This window comes from Dermacentor albipictus, chromosome 6 (genome assembly GCF_038994185.2).
Source record: "Dermacentor albipictus isolate Rhodes 1998 colony chromosome 6, USDA_Dalb.pri_finalv2, whole genome shotgun sequence".
NCBI lineage: Eukaryota > Metazoa > Arthropoda > Arachnida > Ixodida > Ixodidae > Dermacentor > Dermacentor albipictus.
The window spans coordinates 19,575,626-19,590,364 of NC_091826.1; the positions used below are offsets into that span (position 1 = coordinate 19,575,626).

The 14,739-nt window shown below is 50.0% G+C and overlaps 1 protein-coding gene across 3 annotated transcripts in view; it reads right to left on the minus strand.

Moving 5' to 3' along the window:
* The window catches only part of LOC135921044 (galactosylceramide sulfotransferase-like), a 120,915-nt gene that overhangs the window by 89,288 nt on the left and 16,888 nt on the right, over positions 1–14,739 (minus strand). Inside the window, exon 1 of one of the 3 annotated variants that reach the window (XM_065455356.2) lies at positions 2,822–3,374. The exons of 1 other annotated variant lie outside the window; for it this stretch is intronic. The gene's annotated coding sequence lies outside the window, so the exon portion shown is untranslated. Of the gene's footprint in view, positions 1–2,817; positions 3,375–14,739 lie in introns of those variants that run through there. One more of the 3 variants, XM_065455357.2, reaches the window with a different exon arrangement.

Sequence of the window (14,739 nt, forward strand, 5' to 3'; positions counted from 1 at the left end):
TACCAGACCCGCAACATGATACCATATACCGCCGAGTTTCGCTGCGAAGCGCCACTGCCGTTTGCATCACCGGCGCCTACCAGAACGACGAGAGCCGAAGCATCGTGTCAGTCCGGAAAAAGGGGCTTGCATTATGTGTGTGTGCGTGTTATTATTGCGAAAGCAATATATGGCCCATTGAGCGAAAATCTGTCGCAGTAGGCGTGACCGTAAGAAGGCACCAAAATGGCCGACAGCACAAAGAGTAAAAACAGGTCAAGAAATGCTCGGACTGACGTCAAATTTCTCGGGAAGTTTCCTGTAAACACAGTAAATTAATGGCTTCGAAATAAAATTTAGTACTCTTCGGTCTGTGCGGGAGTCGAACCCGGACCACTGGAGTGAGAGGCGAGAACGCTTCCCCGGCGCCACGGCGGCTCCACGGTTCTGGCCAAAGTTATTATAGATTAACTAGCTAATCCAGTAACGTTGATTCTGGCTATCTAAAGGCGTGCCTAGCGCATGCGTCACTGCACACGTCGCGTCCCAGCCATTTGGCTGACTAAACGTCTGGCCTAGGATGTACGTCACGGGACACGTGACAGCGCAGCCAATGGGGAGGAAGTGGCGCCACGTCACGAGTGTATAAAATGAGCGCATTCGTGACGTTCCGAGGTCTACGAACGGTATAATGTATTCGCGTTCCCACACGTAAGCAGCCGTAAGTGCATCTGCCGACGAGAGCAGATGCACTTACCGCTCTCATTCGCTCTCATCTGCCGATGAGAGCGAATTTTCTCTTTCTATTTTTTTTTTACTTTTGTAAATGTGCACTTATAACACGAGTATGTCGTACTGCGAATCGCAAACCGAAATCGCATCCCCAACACGTAGCACAACCACATTCAAGCACAAATACATTTTCAGCCTCATTTTTCTACCGAGCATCTAAAGACTGGAATGGCCTTCCTCATCAAATCGCTGCCATCACCTGCTCTTCACAATTTGTTCGAGATGTAACAACTTTTTATTAACAGAATTGAATGCATTATAACACTTGTTTGTATATGTTGTATTTCCACCCCCCATGTAATACCCCTACTACGGGGTCCTTAATGAAATGAAATAAGTAACACGTGTGCATACATGCAAGCAACACAACTGACTACAAGTGCAAGAGCTGCATGGAGGCACGCTATCAGAAGAACCGGAAGTCGTAGGTTCGCATAGGTCGACCAGTCGACATTGTTTGCCCAGTTGACCTCACCCAGAGCACCCTTTCGGCGTCGCGATGCGCAGAGAGGCACCGGAAAGGCCAGAAGAAGAGCACATAATTTTTTTCCTTTTTTTTTTAATTTGCGGCGTCCCTGCACCGCGCACAGCTCTACCGCGTTCACCAAAGACGATCGTCACGGCATTCCGTACACGATGCCCGCGTTTATTTGAAATGTGCAAAACGTGTGAAATGAAAGCTACGGTAAAACGATAGCCTCCTATATGAAATGAATACCGAGCAGCGGCTGCTGTACGTAAAGCAAAATGACTCATCTGTGAAGCTGACTGCGGGCATGTCCTTCCAAGAAAAATTACAGTTTGTCCTTTCTCCACAGTCGCTGTTTTATCCAGGCAAACAGGTTTTGTCACGTTTTAGTGGACATCCAAACAGTGAAATGTGACGTGGCCAAGACTCTCTAATATCAGTAGAGGATTGCGACAATCAGTATATATATATATATATATATATATATATATATATATAAGAAATGAGCTCATCAACGCGCACGTGACTTTCCAGGACGGGAGATACGACGACTTCTCGGAAGAAAAAAAAAAGGAACGCTCGACGGAGGTACAGCGAACAACCGCGATTCCGGGGTTGCTTCCGAGACATCCTGCACTAAAGCGATAAACCGTCACAAGTCCGCGAAGCGCCCAGACTTCTGTGTAAGGAACACATATAACAATCTATTTTTTGTTTCAGCAGGAAATCCGCACACTCATCGGTTGGTGCTCGTTTTTTCACGCGCAGGTTTGCTGCTACGGCGCATGCGCAACTGGTGGCAAACCCGGATGTTGGCGCCGACTTAAAATTTCGTAATTGAATGCTTCGGTTTTACGCGTGCCATAGCCGCGACCTGTTGTTTTACGAGGCACGCCGGATTTTTCGGAAATGCGCCCGCCGAGGTAGGAATCGAACCTGCGACCTCAATTTCAGCAGCGCAATGTCACTGCCACTGGGCTGGGTGACGTCGGCTTTCCGAGTTAACCTGGCTCACTGAAACACCAGCAGGAGTTTTTCTTTTTTTTTTCCAGTATCTTTAAAGCGCCTGCTTAAGTGTGGTAGATTTTCGGGCAAACTGACATTTTTTATTCGTCTGACAAAACGAAAGGTCGAAGTAAACGAACCGCTAACGACGCACTCAGCTGTGCAATGCTTAGTCGATCGGTACCATTGTTTGATGCAACGAATATGTAATCAACAAACATCACTGCCTCATCAGAAGGCACATTCGCTCCCTTCCTTGAGCGCTTAAGCAGCGCGCAGACGACCACAAGTGCTAACTACACATGACGTCACAAATGAGAAAGCCACCTAGGCGCGCGTTCTGCCGGGAGCTACCACACACTGTTGACCGAGACTGATAAGATAGCGTCAAACTGCTCCAGGTCGAGCAAGAAAGGTGCTAATCGTAAATCAAGATGAATGATACCCTTCGCCACACAAAAATAGATCGGTGCCGTAGTAGCTAGACTGGTTGATTGCAGACCACGACGAACGCAAGTACTGCACCCTTTCGATCGGAAGTCAGAGAAAGCGACTGAGGAGCGTCCACGTACTCACAGCATCGGGATGAGGCGACGATCTAGCGCGAAGAGCACGGCTTCCGCTGTGCTGACGGCTCGAGCACGCGATCCATCACCACCAATCACTCGGCTCGTTCAGCTGCCGCTCCCAATTGGCGACCACTTGCCGGCTTCGGAGGAGGCTGCAACGTCGGGCCGGCAAGGAGAAGCAGACGGCTCCCCGTCGCAAACCTCGGCACTTCTGCTGTGCGTCACTTTCAAACACGGCGATTCCCTCGAGTCGATCTTCACATCAAGAGTGGGCGCGGCCACAAAATACGAAGCGACGAAATAGTCGCCGCTGCCGCGACACTTTTGGGCGACGAACGTAGCACCACCGTGGGCAGGACAAGGCACGCTCACACACACACACGCTCGCTTCTTCCTCAGAGACGAGACACGCGGCGCGAGAAGTTCGAGTCGAGCGACGAACCGGAGGCGCGGAAGTTTCTTTCGGCAGTGGCCGATCACGTGCCGTCGAAACGGAGCGATGGCACTGTCAAAGTAGCCAAGTCGAGTTTCAATCGAGTACGCACGCGTACCCGCGCCAACACGCCGAACGGGCACACAGGACGGAAGCGGCGCGTCTCGCTGGGAGCGGTGGTGCACAAACGAGTGTTTGTCCATCGCGCGCGCCGGCCTCAACCGAGCGGTGGAGACCCTCCCTCACCGCCGCCCTCCCGCTACTTCCTCTCTCGTCGTGCCGCGCCGGTTTGGCTTGGCTCGGCTATTCTGAGAGTCGAGAGAGTGTGGAGAGGCAGAGAGGAAACGTCGTCCTACCCGCCGTTGGGCGTACGCAGGGCGTACGCCTGTTCTCTCGCTCACGCCTATTTGAATCTATCTGTTATCCGTTCCTTTTTCTCTCGTTTCTTTCCTCCTTTCTTGCAGTCTACCCTTCTCACCACTGGTCTGCCGGTCTGCGGCGAAATCATCGCAAAATCGTTCGGCGAAACCGAATTCGGCGGGCAGCCTGCCAAGCCTGCCGGGCTGCCCTTCGCGCCCTACCTCACACATTTTGTGTGTGTGTGCGTGTGTGTGAACGCGTTCACTTTCTTGGCTCCCTTTACCCTCGCCTCGCCTCGTCTCTCGCAGGGGTTCACGTAGTACGTGTAGGCAATGGTTCGCGTCGGGCTCGGCTGGCAAGTTTGTATCACAACTCCCCTCCCACTCCCTACAGGTGTCGATGTCAGTTTCCCTCGACTAATGGACGGCCCGCGGCTGGGTGGAGGAAAGCGAAGTCACGCGAAGCTTAGGCTAGAAAATAGCTTCTTTTACGTCACTTTATTGCTCCTTCGTTCCCTGTATTCTCTGCGGGGTCGTTGGACATGTCGACGGCTGCGCAGAACGCCGCAGAAATGACCACTTGACCGAGGCCGTTGTTTCGGAAGACCGAGTGGAATGCCCGATCTTCTTGTATTATATTTTTTCCTGTGTATGTGCGTGCACATTCATTTTTCAGTTGTGTGCATTAAGGGTATCTTCCACCTTGCTACCGCCGATAGCATAGGAAAACAGCGGTGCGTTGCGGTGCAAGAGGCATAAGTTATGACTATATGATGAGTACCTGAATTGAGCTGAAAGTCACTTGAAAAAAGCAAGTTCTGCGCTGACTTAATGGTCTGGCAGAGCAAAATGATGCAGGAACATAATGTAAACGTAACTGGGGGCAACTGACTGATGAGGTTATAATGTTAATCGAAGAAACTATTTACCCTTGTGCTCAAATGCAACAAGCCATTTGCTCACTCCTTGCTTTGATGCGCAGATTTATTGGCACAGATTCTTGCTGGTTATTACTTTTTCCATTTGAGTAGCTTCCTGGAACGAGCTTTGTAGAGATCGTGACCCACGCCTGCTTGGTATGAGCTGTTCATATACCACCGTTTTCATTACATAAGCGGCTCTTCTAACGTCAGCTGAATCTGGCAGCTTCTGATGCAGTCGAATCGTCAGTGTAAGGAGAAAGGACAGCAAAACGAGCGCACAAAGTCCACACCACGAGAAAAATGCGAGACGGCGTTTGAACAGCTAGTAAGGTGAGGTAGAGAAGGAATATTTTATTGAACCACTGCTTGGCCAGCTGATTGGCTCTCCGCGTGGTTCAGTGGCGCACACAGTGGTTTAATCCTGGTATCTTACGGAGTGGGAAAGTAGTTAACGTGTAATAGGGTGTCACGAGCGGAGTTCCGCATTGCGTATCTGCGAAGAGTTTACAACACAGACTAATACAATATGAACTGACAGGAAAGAGAGAGCGGTTGTTTATTAACTGTTCGAGAGAGAAAGAGAGCAAGAGGAAGGAAGATAAGGCAGGAAAGACAACTAGATCTTTCCAGTTTGCTACCCTATACGTGGGGAGGCTATTGGGGAATGAAGACATGAGTTTAGATCAATGCTGGAAATGTTCAGCAGGCCATACGGCATGCCACTCTAGATACCAAGGGTGACTGATACGTGAAATGACACGTTCATACATATACCCTAAAATAAGTTTGCACTAGTTGGGACATATCTTGTCCCCAAACAATATTAATAATTTATCTTGCCTCCGTTTCCTTTCTTTAAAGCTCTGCGCTCGCTGCTTTCCTGCAAATAATGATATGTGGCAATGATAACGCGCATGCCCTTCGTGACCTGCATGCAAGTGCCCGGCGCGCAGCACTATAAAGAGTGGTAAGGCTCGCAAGGTCGTTGACGATTATCGTTTGGGGACAATATGAGCTCCAAAGGGTGGAACTCCTTTTAGAGTGCACCACACTCGCATTCAACTTGCATTTAAAGCCCTGTAACTGACTGACATCACGGTTACAGGGTTTCGAGCGGTTGCCGTTTTAGACCACAATTGCTCAGACCGCTAGTTATACATGCAGGCGCGAGTACCTAAATTTGGAGCCCGAAATTCTGCGACCTTCTGCAATAAAACTACGACGCTCTGCACTAAAAACATCGATCGCATAGCGAGCATTTACTTTCTTTTAAAGAGGCAACCTCAACGGAATTACTGACCGTGTAAAGAAAGCCTGCTTTCAGATTCTGTAGATGCAGAAGAACCTCCGTGCTAAATCTTCCGCTTGAGAAGCGAGTGGATGCGTCACGAAAATCTCGCAGAAATTTTTCCTATACCGAAACTAAAGAAAACACAGCCATTACCCCTCACCGGAAATGACGTATGACTGAGAACGCGCTGTTTCTCGCAATGGCAGGCCGTGAGGCGCTGAGAAATCTCGGAGGCCATGGGGTGGACTTACGTCGTATTCGCCAGCTACTGTTACGATCGGCCTGCGGTGGCTGGCGATCTTCGGAGAAGCGACCTCCGAACCCTCCCAGCCCACTGCGACGACTCGCTTTGTAAAGACAACAATGCGCCTCATCAACAGCTAGACGGCGCCGGCATGTCTAGTGACGGTCGGCGGACAGAGTATTGTTAGTTGCTTCGCCGTCGCCTTCATGGTTTGTTTGGAGCAAAAGAACTCCTGGAACACGGTGTTTTGTGGTGCGATCTCAGGGACCCCAGAAGTCGTCACAGTCAATTGACAGACACTGCGGCCACTCACTGCGGGGTCTGAGGCGCCTGCTCAAGAGGATCAAGATCAAGAGGCGCTCAATGGATCAAGAGGCGATCAACGCCTGGGATCAAGAGGCAACTGCTCGGGTCAAGACCCCTGTCTGCGAGAACTCTGACACCTCGGTGCGCTCAGTGAAACCTGTGCGGAAGTGAGTGTGTGAACCTTCTCCCTCAAAGGAGGGTAGACGACGATGACTTTGGACGCTCCCATTTGTCGAAGGTTGAACGGCCGTTTTCCCTAACCTAGGGATCTAGGCAGGGCAGAGTGTTTTTAAGCAGCCGTTTTACCGCTGCTCAGTGCTCTTTCTCTTTCAGTAATGCTAGTCTGATGAACTGTAACGTTCTCCATTCTTCATGTAGATACTGTAAATAAATCCCATATTCCTCGTTCTCGACGAGAACAAGCCTCTCCCTTCAACAACGTCCTCAGCGTGGATGAGTTGGACGACGGCATGGGCCAGCTACCATCTATTTCATGTCCGACCCCAACTCTTGCACCACCAAGTGCACGCGTCGTCTCCCTGCGTGCTATTTAAAACTGCTAATAAGCAAACTAGACAATTACTAGGCCTGCAGCATTGGCGAGATTGGTGAAACAGTATATATCCTATACTCATTTACAGACAATTTATCTAATATGAAATTTCGTAGCACTTGGCCTTTAATTTCTCTTCTTCCCTCCAACTCTATTTCGAACGAAAACGATCCTTACAGTTCTAATTCAATTAGAAGGAATGACGAAGAGGGACTAAGAATACCCGCATATAACAGAAAATCCGTATAGGTATAGTGCTGTGCTGCATACGACAGGAGGTGTAGCTTTCACAAATTCATACTCCTTCTCCATGCACGCGAGAACGCCTGGTCAGGTACAATGACATCACCAAGCACTACCAGCTAGGCAGGCGGTTGTTGCCCCCACCTCACCCCATGCTGAAACGTCGTCAGGCAGTCATCTGGCGACAATTGCAAACACAAACCTTCCCCAGTCCGGTGCGATTGCAGCACATTTTCCCCGCGCAATACCCGACTGCTCTTTGCAAATTATGTCAGGAGACCAGAGCGACGCTGTCACACATGTTGTGGGAGTGTCGGGTTACATCAGCTACAATGGCAGTAGCTCCGGAGGCTCTTGCGTCGAAGTGGGCCGCCACTCTGCGCAGCTCCAACCTCAAGACACAAGAGTGGGCTGTCCAGCAAGCCCGAGAGGCGGCGACGAGGCAAGGCCTCGAAGTCCCCTCATGGGAGACCTAAGCCCGGGTCGTCAAATTTGCCGGATTCAGAATAAAGTTGTTTCCATCCATCCTTCTCCATTGGAATGGCTGACTCCCCTATACGCGACCATGGTGTAACTGTGATGAAAAGCGCTTCATCGAGCACCTCGCCCTGCGACTGCATGCACCCACTTTGACGTCCAACGTATGCTTCATCGGAGCGCCCCCAGCCAACTGGACGGTCGACCCTTTACGGAGGCAAAGATCCCGAGTGTATCAACCGACAGAGCTTACACTTGCTCTCATAACTCTTGTGAAATCAACGCAGTGTTGGTTAAAAAATTATGGGAGAGCCTTGATGGCTCGCTCCGTTGATATCGTGTACGACCAAGGGCCCAGTTACACGTCGTCAGTCAGCGGCGCATGTTGTTAATTGGCGTTAAGTGAAGGGTTTCACAGTCTTATTGCGTTCACCGTCATATTTGGGACAGGCAACGGGTACATGTTCTCCACTGTATCAGCCGGTTACATTACAACGCGCATCGCAGTCTGGCGGGTCCGCCAGTCGGATGCGATGCAAATATGTATTGTCGTGTAAAGGCAACATCTATAGCCTACATGTGCGGCAGGCTAGCATGGCTAAGTTGTATACCATGCGGCAAGTGTGATGTCCAGTGGGGATGAAGCCTACATGAAAGGCGTTTGTAGCGATTTTCTCGTTGTGCCCAACGTCTTGCTGCCGCTTCCTGCATAACTTCGGTGAGAAAAAAAATGACATTCTGGCCTTGAGAATCGGATGGTACGCAAGTGTTCCGTCATTTAAGGCCATTTTTGCTGTTGCATCAGCAAGATCAAGGATCTACCGAGGTTAAGCAAAGGCTTCTCCTTGACCTTTACTTTTTTACCATACGCTGCGACGAAAGTCAGCCTGAAGACCTCACGCCAGCAACAGACTCCAAGGCAGCGCAAAAAATATATAGTAATAGTAATTAACACAAGTGATAAAGCCTGCACAAAACACTGCTTCAATTCATACACAACACAGGCCTCACAGCACACATATAATACACATACACGCTCCAAGAATTATGCCTTAAGGGCAAGCCTTCATCGCCATAAAAAAAAAATAATAAAGCCTGCAGCTCCTCGAACATCACTCGACGTGTGTAGTGCGGTATCATTATGAGATGCTATCGTCCGATGATTATCGACACCTATATGCGTGAAAATTTGTGCGCCCGACGTCATCAGAGATATTAAACAATCAAAGAACAAAAAAAAAGGTGCCGAAACTTCGATATGGTGATATGGTTATGCGGTGCGACGGCCGTTCGTGAAACCTTGGCACGGTTCGTTGGACGTAGTGACGTCAGCTTGGCTCCCAACACTGCTCTGTTCGCGTCAGAGCTTTGTGCTTGGACAGCGTCTCTTTAACGGGGTGATCTTGGAATTTGCTAGCGGAGCGCTGAACCTATATATCGCATTACATATCGCGCCGGAATTCCTTACCTTTGCCGGGTAAAAACGAATAAACAACTCGCGGTTGCTTTCCGATAAAGTGTAAAGGTGTCGTCGCAAGCGTGGCGTTCCTGCGCTATTGGTATGGTATACCTATGCTTGTCCCGCATCGAGCATTAACAGTGGTTTGCCGATGAAACACGGTCGTCGAAAATAGAAAAGCGAATAACGTATATGCGTGTCAACATATGTATACCATCTGCGTAATTACGATACATACTTTTGGGGCCGAGTTCAACCGGGCTCAGTCCTGGTTAACCTCCCTACCTTTCATTTCTCATTTTCCCTCTCTCTCTCTTTGGGGCTGAGTTGGAGAGTTGGCATGCAGCATGGCGCCTCAATGCGTTCTTTACATTTATATCACGATTTTCGGTAACAGCACTAGAAATTGGGACCCGAAATATAAATCCTTCTCCTTGCAGTCAACAGCTTTGTCGGGTTTAAACCAGACGCGAGCGACCGCGTTTACATATGCAGCTCGCCAAACGGCCTTGCTGGGCACGACAATTTGCGCCCATTGCAGGCTGACCGAACTCATACCTTGCTGGTGAAGCAGCGCACCGACACGGACACAGTGAAGACAAACAGGAAAAGACGACACTCGCCGCACTCGCAACTATTTTATTCCAGAACACATACTTCGTATTTATATACCCGCGCACCCTCAGGCGTCAAAGTGGTATATATAATTAATATGAGTGGTATATAAATATGAAGTATGTGTTCTGAAATAAAATAGTTGCGAGTGCAGCGAGTGTCGTCTTTTCCTGTTTGTCTTCACTGTGTCCGTGTCAGTGCGCTGCTTCACCAGCAAGGTATGATGTTCACTCACCGACTAGCCCAACTTTCCACTTTACTGACCGAACTCGATTGGACGCGTTGGCTCGGCATGACCGGCCAGCGTTTGCCACATTACACGAACCCGACGACCGGTTCGCGGCCTGACAAGGCGACTTGACCCGACTTCGTCGGGTTCATTACAACGTAGCTATAGGTGCTGTTTCATTCAAGTCGGTGTAGCGATTGATTATTGTGAGAGCATTTCCGCGTTTCGCACTTTCTATGAGGCCGCCTGTGTGTGCTCACGTGATGTGCGAGTATGATATGGTAGTGAACGTATCATTCCATTGGTCTCTTTTACCGTAGAGAACCCGCTTCGGTTTAATCGGTGCTTCTCTCTGTCTCTCTCGGAATTGGGCTCGACTTAATTATTCCTCTTGAAGGAAAGTGCAAACTTAGACCATAAACGTCTCATAAGAAGCGCCAGCTATAGTATTGAATTTCATTACACGTACCCTCTTCTTTCTTTTTTTCTTTTTTTAATGCGAGGGTTAATGCCTCAGGGCATACAGGACAGGAGCATTTCGCGAGCCCTCTATATCTTCGAGAATGCATGGTTTTCCATTACTCTGGCGTCATCGCAGCCGTCGTAACCTTTTGCAGTTGAAGAGAGAGAGAGAGAGAGAAATGCAAAGGAAAGACAGGGAGGTTAACCCGAGATTATCTCCGGTTGGCTACGCTGTACTGGGGGGGGGCAAAGGGATGCAATAGGTGAGAGAGAGAGAAGGATAAAAAAAAAAACCTAAACCCACACACGTTTTGCAGTTGAAAATGACGGGAAACCGCGCGTCATAACGCTGCCCTAATTTCGTCGCGCAAGCTACGAATCGGAGCAACAACATGGCGCCTGTGACGTCACGCGAACGCTCCCTCATTGATTTGCGCGCGTATACACAGTCCACAGATATACACGTGCATGCAGGCCTTTCGTTTGTCGTTCCTTTTCGTCACCGCGGGTAGCAAGCAGCCTTCCGTATCAGACGCGTACACAGAAGGCGAGAGAGAGCAACGTGTCGAGAATGCCGCGAAGGAGTACGGGAGCGAGTGCGCGGACGCTTGGCACGCGGATCACGCGCATGCCTGACTTCGCCGCGTTACACGCACGCACGCACACACAAACACACGCGCGCCCGACCGACACACACACACGCAACACGCCGCGGTCCCACCCAACGCCGAACCGCGCCAAACTACATGTTATACGACGTCGCGCTGAGAGCTCAAACCTAACTCCGAGGTCTATAACTGGTACAGCGCAACATACAAACGAAGAAACAAGATTAGATTATGGGGTTTTACGTGCCAAAACCACTTTCTGATTATGAGGCGCGCCGTAGTGGAGGACTCCGGAAATTTCGACCACCTGGGGTTCTTTAACGTGCAGCTAAATCTAAGCACACGAGCGTTTTCGCATTCCGCCCCCATCGAAATGCGGCCGTCGTGGCCGGGATTCGATCCCGCGACCTCGTGCTCAGCAGCTCAACACCATAGCCACTGAGCAACCACGGCGGGTAACGAGGAAACAAGCCAAGCCGGCCAGATAAAGGAACAGAGCACCTCCTTTATCTGGCCGGCTCGGCTTGTTTCTTCCTTTGTATGTTGCGCTGTACCACTTCTAGAATGCAATAGCAACTCGCCCAAACCTCAACCCCAGTGGTCTCCAAGGGGGGCGGGGGCAAGAAGGGGGGGGGGGGGGGGGAGGAGCTGCTCCCTGCGCGCGTGTTGCAAGCAAAGCAAGCGCTTATCAGCTGATAGAGCAAACTCGCGCGACGTGCCTCGGCGCCATTTTTACGGTCTGCACGTGCAGGAAGCGGCCCCCGGTAGCACGTCGTATAAGTACGCGCGCTTGCATGTCGTTGTTGCCGTCGAAACGAGCACGAAACGTCGCCGATTCCGCTGCTGCGGCTACGCCTTTTTTTTTAGGTGGGTCGCTCAAGCCGTGCAACACATTCTAGATCCACAAGAAGAGACACGGACGAGCGCTCGGGGCGGGTATTCCCTAAAGTGGTCGATCTAGAATATTCCAGCAGAACTTTTTGGTGGGCTAGTTGGTGCATGTTACTGAAGTACTATAGCGCCAAACAGACGACACAAGAACAGACACGGACGAGCGCTTGTCTCTTCTTGTGTCGTCTGTTTGGCGCTATAGTACTTCAGTAACATGCACCAACTAGCCCAACAAAAAGTTCTGCTGGAATATTCTAGATCGACCACTTTAGGGAATACCTCCCCCGCTGCGCCAAGCCCGCCCCTCTCCCTTTCCCATCGTGCGGCGTGACGCCCACTGTGTGTATAGGGAAGGGCGCATACCCGCGCATAACGAAGTTCTTTCGTGATATCTGGGGTATATACTTCTCACTTATCGATCAAAGCTCACTGAAGGTGACATCCTCACCGGGATCTCACGGTGTACAGGGTGATCGTTTTTAAGTTTTGTGCACTTCAAAAAAAAAAAAAAACATCCCCTGTGACAGATAGCATCACTCTCCTCCTTGAGCTGGATTATTCGAAGAAGCTGACATTACCAGCGCGAGAAATCGAAACACATATTCAACTAATTAGCAAAAATTCCCTAATTAACTTCCTAATTCATTAACTTACGACACATATTGCAATTTTAGGAGTTGTAGCCGGTGCGCTTGCAAGACGTATACCCACTTGAATTGAATGTCCAGGATGACGCCAGTTTCGAGATGTTATTTCCCAAAGTGTGGGACGAAATACACGGGCGTCTCAGTTACTTTTGTGTTTTAATGAGCAAGATAGAGTTTTGCTTTTGTCCGGAATTCGATCCCGTGACCTCGTGCTCAGCAGCCCAACACCATAGCCACTGAGCAACCACGGCGGGTCCGGCTAAATTTGGTACATTGCAGTATGCGCCGTCAAGTAATTATTTAAAAATATAATTAGCGATTTTTTGTTTAAATAGTTGAACATGTGTTTCGGTTTCTCGTGCAAGTAATGTCCGCCTCTCTGAATAATCCAGCACAAAGAGTAGACTTACGTTATCCGCAAGAGGCTACTTTTAAACATTCCATAAAACTTATACACGCTGTCTATATATCTTATGAACTTTACAAACAAATGGAAGGCAAAGTTTTCCATGTCCACCTGAAGACACATAGAGAAAAAAAGACGGGGCGTCATAGTTTCGCTGCTCTGAATTTCACGCGACGACAAAGGTGACGCCCCCCACCCACCCCCTTTATTTTTTTTTTATTCAAAGCGGGAAGGGGGGGGGGGCACTTGCACTGTGCTGGGCAAAGAAATATGTTTGAAATCGATTGCTTGCTTGCTTTATTAATGGATTGATTGTTTCATTCCTTCATTCATTCATTCATTCATTCATTCATTCATTCATTCATTCATTCATTCATTCATTCATTCATTTGTTAAAAGAAAAGAGGGCAACCGTCTGACCACAGTTGAACTGTCTACTGCGTGAGACACGGATATACGATCAAAATATTACAGCGAGACTTTTACGAGACTATGTTCCGGCAAGAACCAAAAATGGATAATAAGCGTATATGAAGATGATTCCTGAGCCTTCCGCTGTCGTTCCTTAGCGACACCCCGGTCGATCGGCACCTCGTGAATTGATTCACCAGTCTGGGTTATATATAGCGCGTCGCTCAGAAGGAGCATTTGCCGGCTAAGCTCGCCAAGAAACGTTGCCACGGTCACGCCTCGAGTTAAGTCCGCAATTCAGGAAACTCTACAGCGCACACCCGAAAAGGATGCGACGAAGTCCACCAGGCGAAGGCGGCCACCGCGTACGCGTGCTATTCTTCCTCGGAGAGAACAATTCCTTACTTAGCAGGTTAATTGAGACATGAGCGTCACTCTCGAGTTCACACCGGGGAAAACGCTTTCTCCGTTCTCTCTCTCTCTCTCTCTGCCGAGTGTCCGGTGCTATACAGTCTTGCTGCGTCACGTCCACAATTCCACGCCGCACTTGTGACTCGAGCAGGGACCCTCGACGAAGAGCAGCGAGAGAGAGAAAGCCGAGACAGCGGAGGCCGGCAAGGCCACGCTAATCAGAAGAGTGTATACGCAAGTGAGGCGTCTGGTCGCTCTGTCCCTCCGCACAGAGCTGTCGCCCTTCTTAACACCGTCGCGTGTAATGACGGCAACGAATACGGTGCATGCAATCGTGGCGTGACTCCCTATATACCACCCCGCCACAGCTATTCGCCTGCTGAATCTTTCATTAGCGCTCGACGTCTGAAACATTCGGCGCCCCGTTCCAGTATATATGTATATATATACACATGCTCTAGTGGTCGCGAGGCCCGGCATTCGCAGGTCCACAGGTGCACCAGAGACCCCCCTACTGTGGCTACGTACGGGAGACAAAGCAACCGCGACTCAATTTGCATGCACAATAGAGAGCCCGCGCAGCTGCCGCCGTGCGGGCAGCACATAAGTTGGGTCCGCACGGCGTGTGTGTGTACACAGCCTTCGTTGCGGTCGATTGGGACGGGAGTGCGTGCGTGCGTGCGGGAAGTGCCTGGTCAATGATGAGGCGCGCGCGTTGCATCCGTAAATAGACGCGTACACACATTCGCGCCCAAAGACCGGAGTCACTCGCGTGTCGAGAGACACTTAAAAAACGGTATCGACAGCGGCGCGGTTTTTTTTTTTTTGCGAGTCGAGAAAGATACACAAACAATCAACGCCTGGCCCGCTCCCGTGGCTTGCCGACCATCGGAGACAAAGCCCCATGCCGAGAGCGATCGTTGGTGACAGCACGCCACCGGTGTGCGTGATGGGTGC